The sequence below is a fragment of the Ranitomeya variabilis genome, chromosome 2 (assembly GCF_051348905.1).
Source record: "Ranitomeya variabilis isolate aRanVar5 chromosome 2, aRanVar5.hap1, whole genome shotgun sequence".
NCBI lineage: Eukaryota > Metazoa > Chordata > Amphibia > Anura > Dendrobatidae > Ranitomeya > Ranitomeya variabilis.
Genome location: NC_135233.1, coordinates 1,009,193,100 through 1,009,209,644, shown reverse-complemented (window position 1 = coordinate 1,009,209,644; position 16,545 = coordinate 1,009,193,100).

The following is a 16,545-nucleotide window of genomic DNA, read 5'->3' as shown; positions in this document are numbered from 1 at the left end:
GTGGGAAACACCTGATGTTCAGGCTGCAGAACCCAAACAGTAAGGCCGGCATCACACTGGCGTTTTAAACGGCCGAGTGCAATGCGATAAAAAATCGCATTGCACTCGGACCAATGTTAACATATGGGGCAGCTCCCACCAGCCGACTTCTTGTCAGCCGTTTTCCTCGGCTCGAGACAATCGCAGCATGCTGCGATTGTCTCGGACTGAGGAAAACTCTCGGCTCACTTGCACCCATATAAGCCTATGGGTGCGAGTGAGACAGCGCACATCACTTGGATATCATTCGAGTGATGTGCGTTATAAGCGGACCCCAGCAATGGAGGAGATGGAGAAATTCATTTCTCCGCCTCTTCCGCAGCTGTGCTCCGATCCTCCCTGTGCGCGAGGCTCGGCGCACAGACATATGACACTCGGCTCCTGCTCTGCTGCGATCAGGAGCCGAGTGTCATTAGCATATCGCAGCCAATGAACTCGCATCGGATGCAATACGCTAGTGTGACGCCGGCCTAACACGAATTTCCTGGAGAAGTTAGTGTTTGGGTTCCATGCACAGACACTAGGTGTTCGATATGGACCCCGAACTTTATAGTTCAGGTTTGCCCATCCCTAATTATCTATATTATTAAGTCTTTTTCTACCATAGAGATGAATATTCGTGAACCATTCAAAATGGAGATGATATGCCTATTCCTGCCCATCCTGACTGCAATGTCTGCTTGTTTCTTTGTGTGTATTCAGACATAGTACATCCTGTGCCATCTATATTACCTACAACCCCTGAAGAATTGCGTGGTTGCCTTCTTCCTTCTCCTCACTTTATTTTGCTATGTGAAAGCTCATCTTCATCTTTTTTGGCACATCTAACATTTGGCTATAGTGGATGAAAGAACAGAAGAATCAGCACATGCTGCTTTGTAAAGGATATACACTGACTCCAGAGCAACAAAATAGTGAAAATGTTTAATAAAGAATATTTAGAAAGATGTTTAGATTTTCATTCAGGAAGCAAATGAGCAATACAAAAAAATAACACAAATGTGTCCATAGGCTGTAATGTTTCACAAAACAATAACTTCGCTAAAGAGTATTGAAACATACTATATGTTTTTGGTGCTTTATGACGTATTTCTATATTCTCTGGATACTGGAACAGTTTGGTAATTTCCAAAGTTTTTATGTGAACCCTGCATATACCATGATGTGTTTTATAAGTCAATTTCCCACTATATGTATTTGTTTTTCCTCTACCTTCAGTCTCTCACTATCTTACAGGCATGACCTGCGCACCCCAGAGCAAAATTAAAGCCAATGAAAACATTATGGACATGAGAATTTATGGCGGGACCATTGAATGCTCCGTGCCTGAAAGGAAGCCAGCCAAGATTTATTCTACATTATTAAGTGTTTGTGCCTTGTGCAAGATAAGCAACAAAGAGGGATTTATCAAAGGCTGACACCAGCTCTTCAGAGAGGAAAAACAGACTGCAGGATTTATCATATCACAGCACATGCACATGCGTGGAATGGAACACAAGTACATTGTAAAAGATACAGGTTCTGGACTGTCTACTGATTGCAGCATGTAAAGGGATTAGGCACCTGTTTAGAAATAAACTGGAAGCTATTCTATGAAGTTTGCATTGGAAGATGACAATAAAATGCGTGCCAGGTGGACCAGCTTACTGAAAAGGCAGGACATTTGATGTTCTTCAAACTCAATTATTTTCATTTCCACAAATATAAATATACACATACAATGGAGCTCACAGTGGAAAATAAACAGACCATCATTAGGCTGAAAAAATGAAAAAATGTATCAGAGAGAAGGCAGCAACGTTAGCAGTGGCCAAATTAACAGTTTGGTACATTCTGAAAAAAAAAAAGAGCACACATGTCGGCTTGGGAATAGAGATGAGTGAATATATCAATGTTCGGTTCAGATTACGATTGCAGAATTTGCAATATTCACTGATTAATTAATCGAATATTCGCCGAATGTAACCAAACACCATTCAGGTCAATAGGAGGCAAAAAAGAACGCATGCACAAAACCTTATAAAGGCCCCAAATGCTGCCAAAAAAACGTCAAGTGAGGAACAGACACCAGGAAAGTGGCCAAAGTTCACCCGCAGTACAAATTTTAGCATAAAACTGCAGCAATCAGCCAGGCATGAGGTATCGGGGTCTGGGACAGCATTTACTGCTTTCAATTGAACGTCACAGTAAGATGAGGTGGGTGCTACCTGCTTTCATGCTTAGCCACACTCAGGTAGCACAAATATCAGTTTGGAAGACTGCCATTGTCAGAAAAATTTAAGGATAGTAACACGGTTAGTTGAGTCCAAGGAAGTGGAGGCCTGATGGTCTCAGAAGCCTACTGCTACAGGTAGCACGCATGAAGGAGACACAACCAGGAGTCTACACACATTTCCAAAAATCATAGGCAGACAGCACCAAAGTGGCATCAATTTCACCACAGTAAAAATAGTATAATATCGCATCTCACCACCTGTGCACTTGACCCGATCCCATCCCACTTCACCCCAAACCTCACCACAGTCTTCAACCCAACCCTAACCCATCTCTTCAACCTATCACTAACAACTGGTGTTTTCCCCTCAAGCTTTAAACATGCCTCAATCACGCCTATCCTCAAAAAGCCCTCTCTTGACCCATCCTCTGTATCTAGCTATCACCCTATATCACTTCTCCCCTATGCCTCCAAACTACTGGAACAACACATCTACCTTGAACTGTCCTCCCATCTCTCTTCTTGCTCCCTCTTTGACCGCTTACAAACTGGCTTCTGGTCACACCATTCCACTGAAACTGCCCTAACTAAGGTCACCAATGACCTATTAACCACCAAGAGCAAGCAACACTACTCTGTCCTCCTCCTCCTCGACCTGTCGGCTGCCTTTGACACAGTGGACCATTCCCTATTATTACAGACCCTCTCATCCCTTGGCATCACAGACTTGGCCCTATCCTGGATCTCATCATACCTAACAGTCCGGACATTCAGCGTCTCCCACTCACACACCACCTCCTCACCTCACCCCCTATCTGTTGGAGTCCCACAAGGTTCAGTCCTAGGGCCCCTGCTCTTCTCCATTTACACCTTTGGCCTGGGACAGCTCATAGAATCTCATGGCTTTCAGTATCACCTCTATGCTGATGACACACAGATCTACATCTCTGGACCAGATATCACCTCCCTATTAACCAGAATCCCTCAATGTCTGTCCACTATTTCATCCTTCTTCTCCGCTAGATTTCTGAAACTTAAAATGGACAAAACAGAATTCATCATCTTTCCACCATCTCACACGACCCCCCCAACCTATCCATTACAGTAAATGGCTGCCCACTCTCCCCAGTCCCACAAGCTCGCTGCCTCGGGGTAATCCTTGACGTTGATCTCTCCTTCAAACCACATATCCAAGCCCTTTCCACTTCCTGCCGACATCAACTCAAAAATATTTCACAAATCCGTACATTCCTCAACCAAGAATCTGCAAAAACCCTAGTCCATGCCCTCATCTCATCATCTCTCGCCTTGACTACTGCAACCTCCTGCTCTGTGGCCTCCCCTCTAACACTCTCGCACCCCTCCAATCTATTCTAAACTCTGCTGCCTGACTAATCCACCTGTCCCTACGCTATTCCCCAGCTTCTCCCCTCTGTCAATCCCTTCACTGGCTCCCCATTGCCCAGAGACTCCAGTACAAAACCCTGTCCATGTCGTACAAAGCCATCCACAACCTGTCTCCTCCATACATCTGTGACCTCGTCTCCCGGTACTTACCTACACGCAACCTCCGATCCTCACAAGATCTCCTTCTCTACTCCCCTCTTATCTCCTCTTCCCACAATTGTATACAAGATTTCTCTCGCGTATCACCCCTACTCTGGAACCCTCTACCACAACACATCAGACTCTCGCCTACCATCGAAACCTTCAAAAAGAGCCTGAAGACCCACCTCTTCCGACAAGCCTACAACCTGCAGTATCCACCAATCGACCAAACCGCTGCATGACTAGCTCTACCCTCGCCTACTGTATTCTCACCCATCCCTTGTAGATTGTGAGCCTTGTCAGGGTCCTCTCTCCTCTTGTACCAGTTATGATTTGTATTGTTTAAGATTATTGTACTTGTTTTTATTATTTATACCCCTCCTTACATGTAAAGCGCCATGGAATAAATGGCGCTATAACAATAAATAATAATAATATAATATGGACTGACAGGTCTTCCACTACACCCAATCCAGCAGAAGGGCAACCAGCCAGGAGTGTTCACATTTAAACAAATGAGGGCCTTACACCACAGAAGTGGCATCAATTTCACCACAGTAGAAATAGTATAATAGGGAATGACAGGACTTCCACTACACCTAATCTAACAGATAGACACGCAACCAGGAGTGTTCACATTTCCAAAAATTACTGGCAGACACCATAAAAGTGGCATCAATTTCACCACAGTATAGATAGTATAATAGGGACTGACAGGTCTTCCACTACACCCAATCCAGAAGATAGACACCCAACCAGGAGTGTTCAACATTTAAACAAATGAAGGCTTTACAACCACAGAAGTGGCATAAATTTCACGAGAGTAGAAATAGTATAATACGGACCAACAGGTCTTCCACTACACCCAATCCAACAGATGGACACCCAACCAGGAGTGTTGACTCTCCAAAAATTTTTGGCAGACACCACCAACGTGGCATCAATTTTACCACAGTGTAACCCCTTCACGACCTCCGCCGTACTATTACGGCGGAGGTCGGATCCCCTGCTTTGATGTGGGCTCCGGCGCTGAGCCCACCTGAAAGCCAGGACATGTCAGCTGTTTTGGCATGTGCCCGCAATAGCGGCGGGTGAAATCGCGATTCACTCGCCCCTATTAACTAGTTAAATGCCGCTGTCAAATGCTGACAGCGGCATTTAACCGGCGCTTCCGGCCATCGGGCCGGAAATGAGCGCATCGCCGACCCCGTCACATGATCGGGGGTCAGCGATGCGTCAGCATAGTAACCATAGAGGTCCTTGAGACCTCAATGGTTGCTGATGCCGGATTGCTATGAGCGCCACCCTGTGGTCGGCTCTCATAGCATTGCAGGAATTCAGCTACATAGCAGCGATCTGATGATTGCTCCCATGTAGCTGAGCCGATCGAATTGTGCCAGCTTCTAGCCTCCCATGGAGGCTATTGAAGCATGGCAAAAGTAAAAAAAAAAAGTTTAAAAAAATAAAAAAATATAAAAGTTTAAATCACCCCCCTTTCGCCCCATTCAAACTAAAACAATAAAAAAAATCAAACCTACACATATTTGGTATCGCCGCGTTCAGAATCGCCCAATCTATCAATATAAAAAAAGGATTAACCTGATCGCTAAACAGCGTAGCGAGAAAAAAATTGAAATGCCAGAATTATGTTTATTTGGTCGCCGCGACATTGCATTAAAATGCAATAACGGGCGATCAAAATAACGTATCTGCACCGAAATGTTATCATTTAAAATGTCAGCATAGCACGCAAAAAATAAGCCCACACCTGACCCCAGATCACGAAAAATGGAGACGCTAAGGGGATCGGAAAATTGCGCAATTTTTTTAGCAAAGTTTGGAATTTTTTTTTACGACTTAGATAAAACGTAACCTAGACATGTTTGGTGTCTATGAACTCGTAATGACCTGTAGAATCAAAATGGCAGGTCAGTTTTGGCATTTAGTAAACCTAGCAAAAAAGCCAAACAAAAAACAAGTGAGGGATTGCACTTTTTTGCAATTTCACCGCACTTGGAATTTTTTCCCATTTTCTAGCACACGACATGCTAAAACCAATGATGTCGTTCAAAAGTGCAACTTGTCCCACAAAAAACAAGCCCTCACATGGCCATATTGACAGAAAACTAAAAAAGTTATGGCTCTGGGAAGGAGGGGAGTGAAAATCGAGAATGCAAAAACGAAAAAGGGCAAGGTCATGAAGGGGTTAAATAGTATAATAGGGACCGAGAGGTATTCTACTACACCCAATCCAGCAGATGGACACTCAACCAGGAGTGTTAACATTTAAGCAAATGATGACCTTACACCACAGAAGTGGTATAAATTTCACCACAGTAGAAATAGTATAATAGAGACCGTCAGGTCTTCCAATACACCCAGTCCAATAGATGGACAACCAACCAGGAGTGTTGACATTTCAAAAAAATTTTGGCAGACACCACCAAAGTGACATGAATTTTACCACAGTAGAAATAGTATAAGGCACACTTGCAACTGCAATGGGAGAAACTCACGCGCGTCTCTCGCCTCAATACCGGGCACAGCCACCGGCACTCATGACCAAAGTATGCGGCGGCATGCATTTCTATGCAGCTGAACGTTCCGCTCCGAACTACCGGTGGCAGTGCCTGGTATTGAGGTGAGAGACTTGCGCGAGTTTCTCGCATTACACTTGTAAGTGAGACACCGGCCTAATAGGGACCGGCAGGTCTTCCACTACACTCAATACAGCAGATTTACACACAACCAGGAGTGTTCACATTTCCAAAAATTATTGGCAGACATTACCAAAGTGGCATCAATTTCTGCACAATAGAAATAGTATAATAGGGATTAACAGGTCTTCCACTACACCCGAACCAGCAGATGAACACCCAGCCAGGAGTGTTCACATTTAAACAAATGAGGGCCTAACACCACAGAAGCGGCATCAATTTCACTACAGTAGAAATAGTATCTTTGGGAACGACAGGTCTTCCACTACACCCAATCCAACAGATGGACACCCAACCAGATGTGTTCACATTTTCAAAAATTATTTGCAGACACCACCAAAGTGGCATCAATTTTACCACAGTTGAAATAGTATAATAGGGACCAAGAGGTCTTCTACTACACCCTATACAGCAGATGGACACTCAACCAGGAGTGTTGACATTTCCAAAAATTTTTGGCAGACACCACCAGAGTGGCATCAGTTTCACCGCAGTAGAAATAGTATAAGGCCGGTGTCTCACTTGCAACTGCAATGCGAGAAACTTGTCTCTCGCCTTAATACCGGGCACTGCCATTGGCACTCGGGACCGGAGAGTCTGGCTGCATGTATTTCTATGCAGTTGAATGCTCTGGTCTGAACCACCGGTGGCAGTGCCTGGTATTGAGGTGAGAGACTTGCGTGAGTTTCTCGCATTGCAGTTGTAAGTGAGACACCAGCCTAATTGCAACCGACAGATCTTCCACTACACTCAATACAGCAGATGTACACACAACCAACCAGGAATGTTCACATTTTCAAAAATTATAGGCAGACACCACCAAAGTGGCATCATTTTTTGGTGGCCTCTGGATCAGGCCTCTATAACACACTAGATGTTACAAGCTATTTGAAGGTAAGGTCTCCTACTATATGATGTTAGTAACACAACATTTTTTGTGCCTCTGGATTAGGCCTCTATGACACACTAGGTGCTACAAACTAATTGAATGTGAGATGTCCCCTACTATATTAGACTAGGAACAGAATATTTTTTGATGGCCTCTGGATCAGGCCTCTATAACACACTAGATGCTGCAAACTATTTGAAAGTCAGGTCCCCTACTGTATAACACTAGGAACAGAATAATTTTTTGGTGGCCTCTGGATCAGGCCTCTATAACACACTAGATGCTACAAACTACTTTAAAGTCAAGTCCCCTACTGTATGACACTAGGAATAAAAGATGTTTTCGTGTCCTCTGTATCAGGCCTCTATAACACACTAGATGCTGCAAACTATTTGAAAGTCAGGTCCCCTACTGTATAACACTAGGAACAGAAGAATTTTTTGGTGGCCTCTGGATCAGACCTTTATAACACACTAGATGCTACAAACTATTTGAAAGCCAGGTCCCCTACTGCATGACACTAGGAACAGAAGATTTTTTGTGGCATCTGGATCAGGCCTCTACAGCTTAATTTCAACCTAACAAAATGTTAGGTGTCGAGTTCCCACCTCTGCACGGGGGAATCTCGAACCATCTCCGCTGTGGTCTCCCATTCTTCTCCAACCACCTTGGAGTCTGCTCAGCGGAAACGTTGGTCCCAGCGTCTAGCTCAGGCTGATACTGGATGACTGGTTACTTCTGCCCTTTCAGGCTCTGTCCTTGTAGCCAGCAATGTTCAGCAGTGAGCAGGTCTTTCTGGGACTAAAGGCCCCGTCTCACTAAGCGATTTACCAACGATCACGACCAGCGATATGACCTGGCCGTGATCGTTGGTAAGTCGCTGTGTGGTCGCTGGGGAGCTGTCACACAGACCGCTCTCCCCAGCGACCAACGATCAGGGGAACGACTTCGGCATCGTTGAAACTGTCTTCAACGATGCCGAAGTCCCCCTGCAGCACCCGGGTAACCAGGGTAAACATCGGGTTACTAAGCGCAGGGCCGCGCTTAGTAACCCGATGTTTACCCTGGTTACCAAAAAAAACAAACAGTACATACTCGCCTTTCGGTGTCCAGGTCCCTTGCCGTCTGCTTCCTGCTCTGACTGACTGAGCCGCCGTACACTGAGAGCAGAGCGCAGCGGTGACGTCACTGCTGTGCTCTCACTTCTCACTGTACGGCCGGCAGTCAGTGAGAGCAGGAAGCAGACGGCAAGGGACCTGACGGACATCAGAAGGCGAGTATGTATTGTTTTTTTTTTTTTACATTTACGCTGGTAACCAGGGTAAACATCGGGTTACTAAGCGCGGCCCTGCGCTTAGTAACCCGATGTTTACCCTGGTTACCAGTGAAGACATCGCTGGATCGGTGTCACACACACCGATTCAGCAATGTCAGCGGGGCCTCAACGACCAAAAAAAGGTCCAGGCCATTCCGACACGACCAGCGATCTCGCAGCAGGGGCCTGATCGCTGGTACGTGTCACACATAGCGAGATCGCTATGGAGGTCGCTGTTGCGTCACAAAACTTGTGACTCAGCAGCGATCTCGCTAGCGATCTCGCTATGTGAGACGGGGCCTTAAGTCCTGCTTTTCCCCTTCTGAGCATGCCCAAAGGAAGACCTCTCAGTGGAGGTCTGGGTTCACATGCTCAGGTACTGCAGTAGCTCCTGTTGGTCTTCTAGGAAGGTCCTGAAGTTGCTCAGTTACTGTAGCAGTTCTCATTGGTCCTCTAGGAAGGTCCTGAACTTGCTGCAGCTATAAAAGGTTTGCATGGTCGCACTGCCATGCGCAAGTGTATGCTTGAAATTGTGTGTGTGTTGATGTGTGAAAGTCGCTCATTAATCATCCCCTCCCTTGTGTATGACTGCTCACGTAAGGTGGATAATTGCTATATAGCGCCCGACAGAGCCTTCAGCACTAAACACACGATACAGCGATAATTGCTGTGACCACCAGTGCGAGCGCTTTCCTATCCCAAGTCTGGGTGGTTAGTGGCGTCCGCCAAAGCGGCACAACACGCACTCTTGTGCATTTAAATTATATTTTCAGTTACTCTGACACCCCAGTTGCGGTGTCGAGAGCAAATGGTCTGAACGTACTCTAATCCTGTGTCTTGGGATTGAGTCCTGAGACTCCTTGCTTGCACACTAGGTGCGGTACCGTGGCCCTGTGACGCAGCAGGGCTTGCTTCCTTCACACAGGGTGATGATAACTCATGTGTGTATCCACTTTGTACCACCATATAGTACGTCATTACTCAGGAGCAGGTTCCATCTCTGCACGGTGGACCCCGGGCTGCGAACGCACCTTAAACCATCTCTCTAATAATTTGGTGCATTCCGCTAGCCCTAACACAAAGTTGATACGGCGGGTTGTATAACTTATAGCAACTGAAAAATTATATATTTTTTAATTTGCGTAGGTCTGCAGACAGTTTTATATCACCCCAGCACAAAATGACAAGGTGGGACACAGCAGTCTGTTTCACATTTAGCTAGTGAAAAAATATTATTCAGAATGTTTTATTCATGCATGAAGCACAATAGAAGCAGTGCACAACATACTTGAAGGACATGTGCCCTGCTGGCTTTGTCTGTGGACCTCAGTAATGGCCAAAAAAAAAGTGCTGGAAGGTAAATTTAACAGCAACACTGGACACTAGCTAACTGCACTATCTGAATGATATATAGTACAACCACCTAGCTAACTAGCTAAAATCATGATTCTAACAGTGCCAGCATCTGGAGCAGCCTCTCTGTGCTGTTACAGTGTCAAAATGGCACTAAAACAAGATGTCCGCTATTTATATGGAGAGGGACATGTGATTTCAGCAGCCAATGACACAAGCCATAATGACCCAACTGGTGGAGGGCTGCAGTGATAGTTGACTTTGTGGAACTTTCTCCCATCTCCCTACTGCATCTCTGGAGATCAGCCACAGAGATCTTGGGGTTCTTCTTTACCTCTCTCACCAAGGCTCTTCTCCTATGATTACTCAGTTTGGCTGGATGGCCAGGTGTAGGAAGACTCCTAGTGGTCTCAAACTTTTTCCATTTAAGGATTATGGAGGCCACTGTGCTCTTAGGAACCTTGAGTACTGCAGAAATTCTGTTGTAACCTTGGCCAGATCTGTGCCTTGCCACAATTCTGTCTCTGAGCTCCTTGGCCAGTTCCTTTGACCTCATGATTCTCATTTGGTCTGACATGCACTGTGAGCTGTGAGGTCTTATATGGACATGTGTGTGCCTTTCCATATCAAATTCTATAAGTTTAATTAAATACAGCTGGACTCCAATGAAGGAGTAGAACCATCTCAAGGAGGATCACAAGGAAATGGACAGCATGTGACTTAAATATGAGTGTCTGAGCAAAGGGTCTGAATACTTATGACAATGTGATATTTCAGTTTTTCTTTTTTATTAAAGTTGCAAAAATTACTACATTTCTGTAGTACAGTGGGTGCAGAAAGTATTCATACCCCTTTACATTTTTCACTCTTTTCATTGCAGCCATTTGGAAAATTCACAAAAAGTTCATTTTTTTTTCTCATTAATGTACACTCTGCACCCCATCCTTCCTTCCTAAGAATGAGCGCGTTCAGGACCTGAGAATTACGTCACGGCTTGTGATTGGTCGCGGCCGCCCATGTGACCGCCACGCGACCAATCACAAGCCGTGACGTAATTCTCAGGTCCTAAATTCCTAGAATTAGGAATTTAGGACCTGAGGGATGACGTCACGGCTTCTGATTGGTCGCGTGGCGGTCACATGGGCGGCACGCGACCAATCAGAAGCCGTGACGTCATGGAAGGTACTGAACGCGCTCATTTTAAACAAAGCAGGCTGCCGGTTACCAGCGGTGATGTCCAGGCTGCGTCGGAGAGGTGAGTATATCAATATTTTTTATTTTAATTCTTTATTTTACACATTAATATGGTTCCCAGGGCCTGAAGGAGAATTTCCTCTCCTTCAGACCCTGGGAACCATCAGGGATACCTTCCGATACTTGAGTCCCATTGACTTGTATTGGTATCGGGTATCGGTATCGGATTAGATCCGATACTTTGCCGGTATCGGCCAATACTTTCCGATACCGATACTTTCAAGTATTGGACGGTATCGCTCAACACTACTGTTGAGTTATGATCCCCTTGTCATTTATGTGCTCCTGATGTAAATTTAGTAATCTTAGTCAAGAAGGCATGATGCACAGAACAGAGTTAAAAAATCCTGTCACTAGCTCAAATAATTGAGTTTAATACCTTGCTAAAGCCCGTGAGCTCCCCTAAATAGGATGCTATTTTCCTTTTTGCACTGCATCACTTCATTACAGAGCTATTGACATTTGTTGCTTTTGGCGCTCAGTATTAGATTGTAGTTTGTAGGCTAAGTGGGCATTTTTCCTAAATCTAGTGGAACAGAGGTCTCAAGGTCTTTCAAATTAGTAGATCAAATAAACCTTAAATTATCAATTTTATTAGATATGTATTAAAATGAAAAATGGGCACAACACAAAAATAGGAACAATTTTATCTCCCTAGTGTGATTAATGCATTGGTTCATACCAGGCAACACCAAATATAGCCTGCTGCACCCTGCAAACTTCCTAGACGCCGAGGTTGGCACCCTACAATAGAGTGACAAATGGCTCCACTGCCCACTTGTGGTTGTCCCCAGATGACCCTATTTCACCCTAAACTATTAATTATTATTATTGTGCAAGGCAGTATTAAAAGTCATATGCGAGGGGTATACAGGGTGGATACACCTCGAGGCGTTTCCCAGTATCTTGGTTCATCAGGAGGCTCGGATAGAAGGTTGAAAAATGGATAAGACTTCCAGCAGTGGCTTTTCTTCAGAATATACTTTGGGGGCACTTTCCCCCTTTCCTGCAAGATGCAGCCAATCATAACTCAGACTTGTAAACTGCTAGCAGTTTGTATTTAGCAGCATCAAGGAGGGATAAAAGTACAACCCCCAAAGACTACTCTGGAGAAACACCCACTTAGCCTAAAAACAGAAATCCAAAATACTGCATAACAAAAGCAACAAAATTTAATATCTCCGCAATGGCGTGAAGCAGCAAAAAATGGAAAAGACAGACAGAATCTGGGGAGCTCAGGGAATTTTACAAAGTATTAATCTCTAATTTTGAAGCAAGTGACAGGTAATCTTTATAGATCACACTGTCATGGCAAACATACAGAGCACAAAAAAGGGAACCATATCGTAGGAAGAGTTAGCAAAGCAAAATAAAAAAATATAGACTGTAGAAAACAGTGGTATTTTGGTTAAAGTTTTAAAAAAATACATTTGTATGGCAATTGAGAGGTCTACTTAAAGCATTGATAAATGTTCAAAGAATATACTATAAATTACTGACACGTTAAAGACTTCTTACCAAACAGCACTCAAGGTTTTATATAGATATCAAAGAAGAAGGCTGCATACTCCATGTTAATTTCCCCATATTGGAGAAAAATTTGTTCTCCACTCAAAAGTGGCAATCAGAATAGAGACCTGGGTGAGTTTCCAGAGATCTTTACTCATAACCTGTAATATATTTTTATAGAAGTGCATGCAGGCCGTCTTTGAGTTTGTGTTGTGAATTTAACATTACATTATTTGGCAGAGAGTTCCATAATCTCTCTGCTCTTATAGTTAAGAATCACTGTCTGTGGTGTTGAAGAAACCTTCTTTCCTAACTTTTGGGGGCAGAAAGATGGCCATATTTCTTGCATGAGGATCTCATTGCAGTCCTTGGACTGACCGATGGCTCTTCTGACCTGAGCATGACAGCTGCATAGAAATACATCACACTTTCACGCTCAGGTCAGGAGAGATGCCAGGCCAGTCCGTGCACGGCAATGTGATCCTCACATGACAAATCTTTTGGATTGACTGACAGCTCTTTAGTTGTTCAATGCTAAAATGAATCACCAAAAAGGCAAATTTCCCAATATATTTGCACACAGTATAGCATTAGCATTTTAATGGCAGATTTTAGAATCATATTGGTACATCAGCTGTAACCACATTACAATAAACCATTCACCCAAATCTTTTATTCATAGTACATGAGTATTTTGCCTGATGAAACTGTTCACGAGATGTTTTCTACAAACCAATATTTGACTATAAGGCAGGTACAGTTTTACCAAGTAAGATGTAAATAATAAGTGTCAAAATTTAGAGAAAACCACCACACATATTATTTATTGTACAAGTCCCCTTATTGCTCTCCTTCTTTATCTTGCCGAGACTTCTGGCACAAAATTGTGGCTGCTCGGCACTCCAAGCTCAGCACAGATCCAGCTCTCCGCAGCATGTGTTGCAGATATAATTGCATTGAGCTGGACTCTGGCCCAGACTCTCCTCACACTCATCCCCTGTTCTGCAGAGAAGAGAGGGTGAAAGAACCAGCCTTGAAAGCCTGCAAATTGCCGAGATGTAAATTAGCCGCTATGCAAATGCGAATAATATGCAAATAAGCCATGCATAAAAATGATTGCTCTAACGAGAAGTACACCCCGTTTATTCATTAGGATAATTTCTGTTATACATTGTTTCACAGTATTTTGCATTGTCTCCAGTAATATGAATATTTAACTTCATTATGCGAGGCCTGATTTCCATTTTTTAGGCTGCTGTGTGATGATACAAACAATTAGTGTTAAATGATAATGTTAAAAGGTGTGTGGAGTTTATAAAAGCTCCATTTTTTTTTTCGCACCCGTTTTTACCAGCTGCTGTATTTCTCTACAACTTCTCCAGTTGCTGTAATTACTATAATAATTTATAAGGTGCCGAGCTAGTGTGCAGGATAGGGTGCAAGAAGGCCTTAAATATTCATATAGTAATGGATTGATGAGTGTGCTCATAAACTTCCACTGGAGGATTAAACTGCTTAACTATTCACTGTGCTTGAAGAAGATGACCCCACTTTAAATCCTGGTGTCGGCTTCTTGCCATGTTGATAAGTAGTCAGGGGATTAGTGAAATAGTAAAACAGTGGTTCTAGTTTACTTTTTTAAGACGGAAATGCATTTTTTGTCTAACAGTAACTGTGAAATTTGTTGAATGCTTAAGGGAATTTGTGCAGAAACAATTCTGTTTTATTAGAGAGCACAGATTCATGACGACTCGAGAAACATGTCATCTGTATTTTGTTCTTTTCCCATATTTTTATTGATTTCACATGAAACTCACAACTGATGGCCCTAGAAGATGAGGCTCGATTTCATGAGTTGCTAACAAAGAGAATTGCACTTAAACAGAATTTCCTGTATTCCTTGATGCCAACCTTCAACTTTTTGTGATGCACAATTATATTTTCTTTAAAGCTTTCGAGCAGGTTGCTTTCATGCAATTTTGGCCATATAAACATTGCATGATGATGTATTGTGAAGTCTACAAGGAAAAGTGAGGTCTTCAGTTAGATACAAGATCATGCCTTGTGATGCTCCCAAGGGCTCAGAAATTGTCTGCATTAATCCCTTACACTACTACTAGCAAGTAAAAGGAGTGATTTGATCTTTCCCCAAAGTTGTGATGCTTGTTGAGGAGAGAGATCATATTATGGTCACACCATTTAAGGAGAATAAAGTTTCAGTCGTAGGAACACTATTTGATAGTTAAATCCCTATAAATAAAACACAGACCTAATCAGGCCTTATAATATCACTGAGGATATCTTAAGGCATGTTGCAAAACCTATTAAGGGTTTGCATGTGTTGACCTTTAGGGTAGCTACCTCCACTAAAAATGTAAACACAAAATTCTAATTTTAGAGAAGAACTAAATTACATACACTTTTCACAGAGAGCATTGTATGGAATAAATAGCCATCCCTCCCTCCATACACTTTAAATAGCTGTCCATCGTTTGGCCGATCATTCGGCCAACAGCTAACTCGATTCTCCCACACACAGGAGTGTTTGCTCTATTGCTCTTTCCAGCTCTCATGTGTTTTCTATGAAAGAGCCATTGCCCGACTCCTCTGGTGGTGGCCTATCTCCTGGAGAACAAATGGATTGGCAGTCCAAAGTCGGACATGACGGATCCTTATTTCCCCAATAATTTGTCAAGGGGCTCCAATACACAAACATGTCAAAATTGACATGTTTGTTTATACACTGGGGGCATTAAAAATCTCTACACCAAAGAGTAACAAATACTATGTTTTTTTACAAACTTTTTTACAATGTTTTGATCATATGTGGGGTCAGCATGGCATAGATATTCTATATCCGTTACTTTCTCTGGACACCTATCTATGTATTTTTTTCAATAAGCTCCTATCAACACGTATTATTGGCTTCTTGGGGTGGGTCCGATATATGAAAAAGACATTGTCAAAATAAAGACAGACCCTTTAAGGATCACATGATTTTTTTAGATTTTTACCTTAAATTATGACAAATTTCAGTGTTGTAACTTTTTATTTTAGTTATTTTTATGATTTATCTTAAGTCAGAATTTTTTTCCCAAAACAAAAATTGAAATGATAACTTTATCCTGTCTTATCTTTTTTAAGTTTCCTATGATGATGAATTAAACTAATATCAGATTTGTAGATTTGCAGCCGGTACGTGCCATCTTTTATCTTGCTGGCAACACTCCGTGCTCAGTGATGTGACTTTTGGTAAGTTGTGTATTTCTGTTGTCTGGGATACAGCACAAATCTGATTCTCTTTGAATAAAGTTCAGATAAAACTGTATCGTATCTCAGGGTAGCAGAATGATGAAATCTTTTCTGAACAGATATATCCTTCAACACACAGGACAAATAGTAAATCGTTCATAGACAAAGAAATAGCATGAAACTTATAAAGAAAATGGAGAACGGATGCATATCATAATGAAATATTTCAGATTATTACTATATGTACAAAATGGCAGAATCAAAAATGAGCCCCATGATAGAAAAAAAATCACCGCAGGGGACAACCTTATCATGATGGCAAAAAGGAATACATGATGGCTTTGTATAAAATAAATCCATGCATGACAATGTACAATAAATATAAGATACAAAAATATTACAATCAATAAAGGGCTATCATATTCACAAAAACAATCATATATGATGAATATTA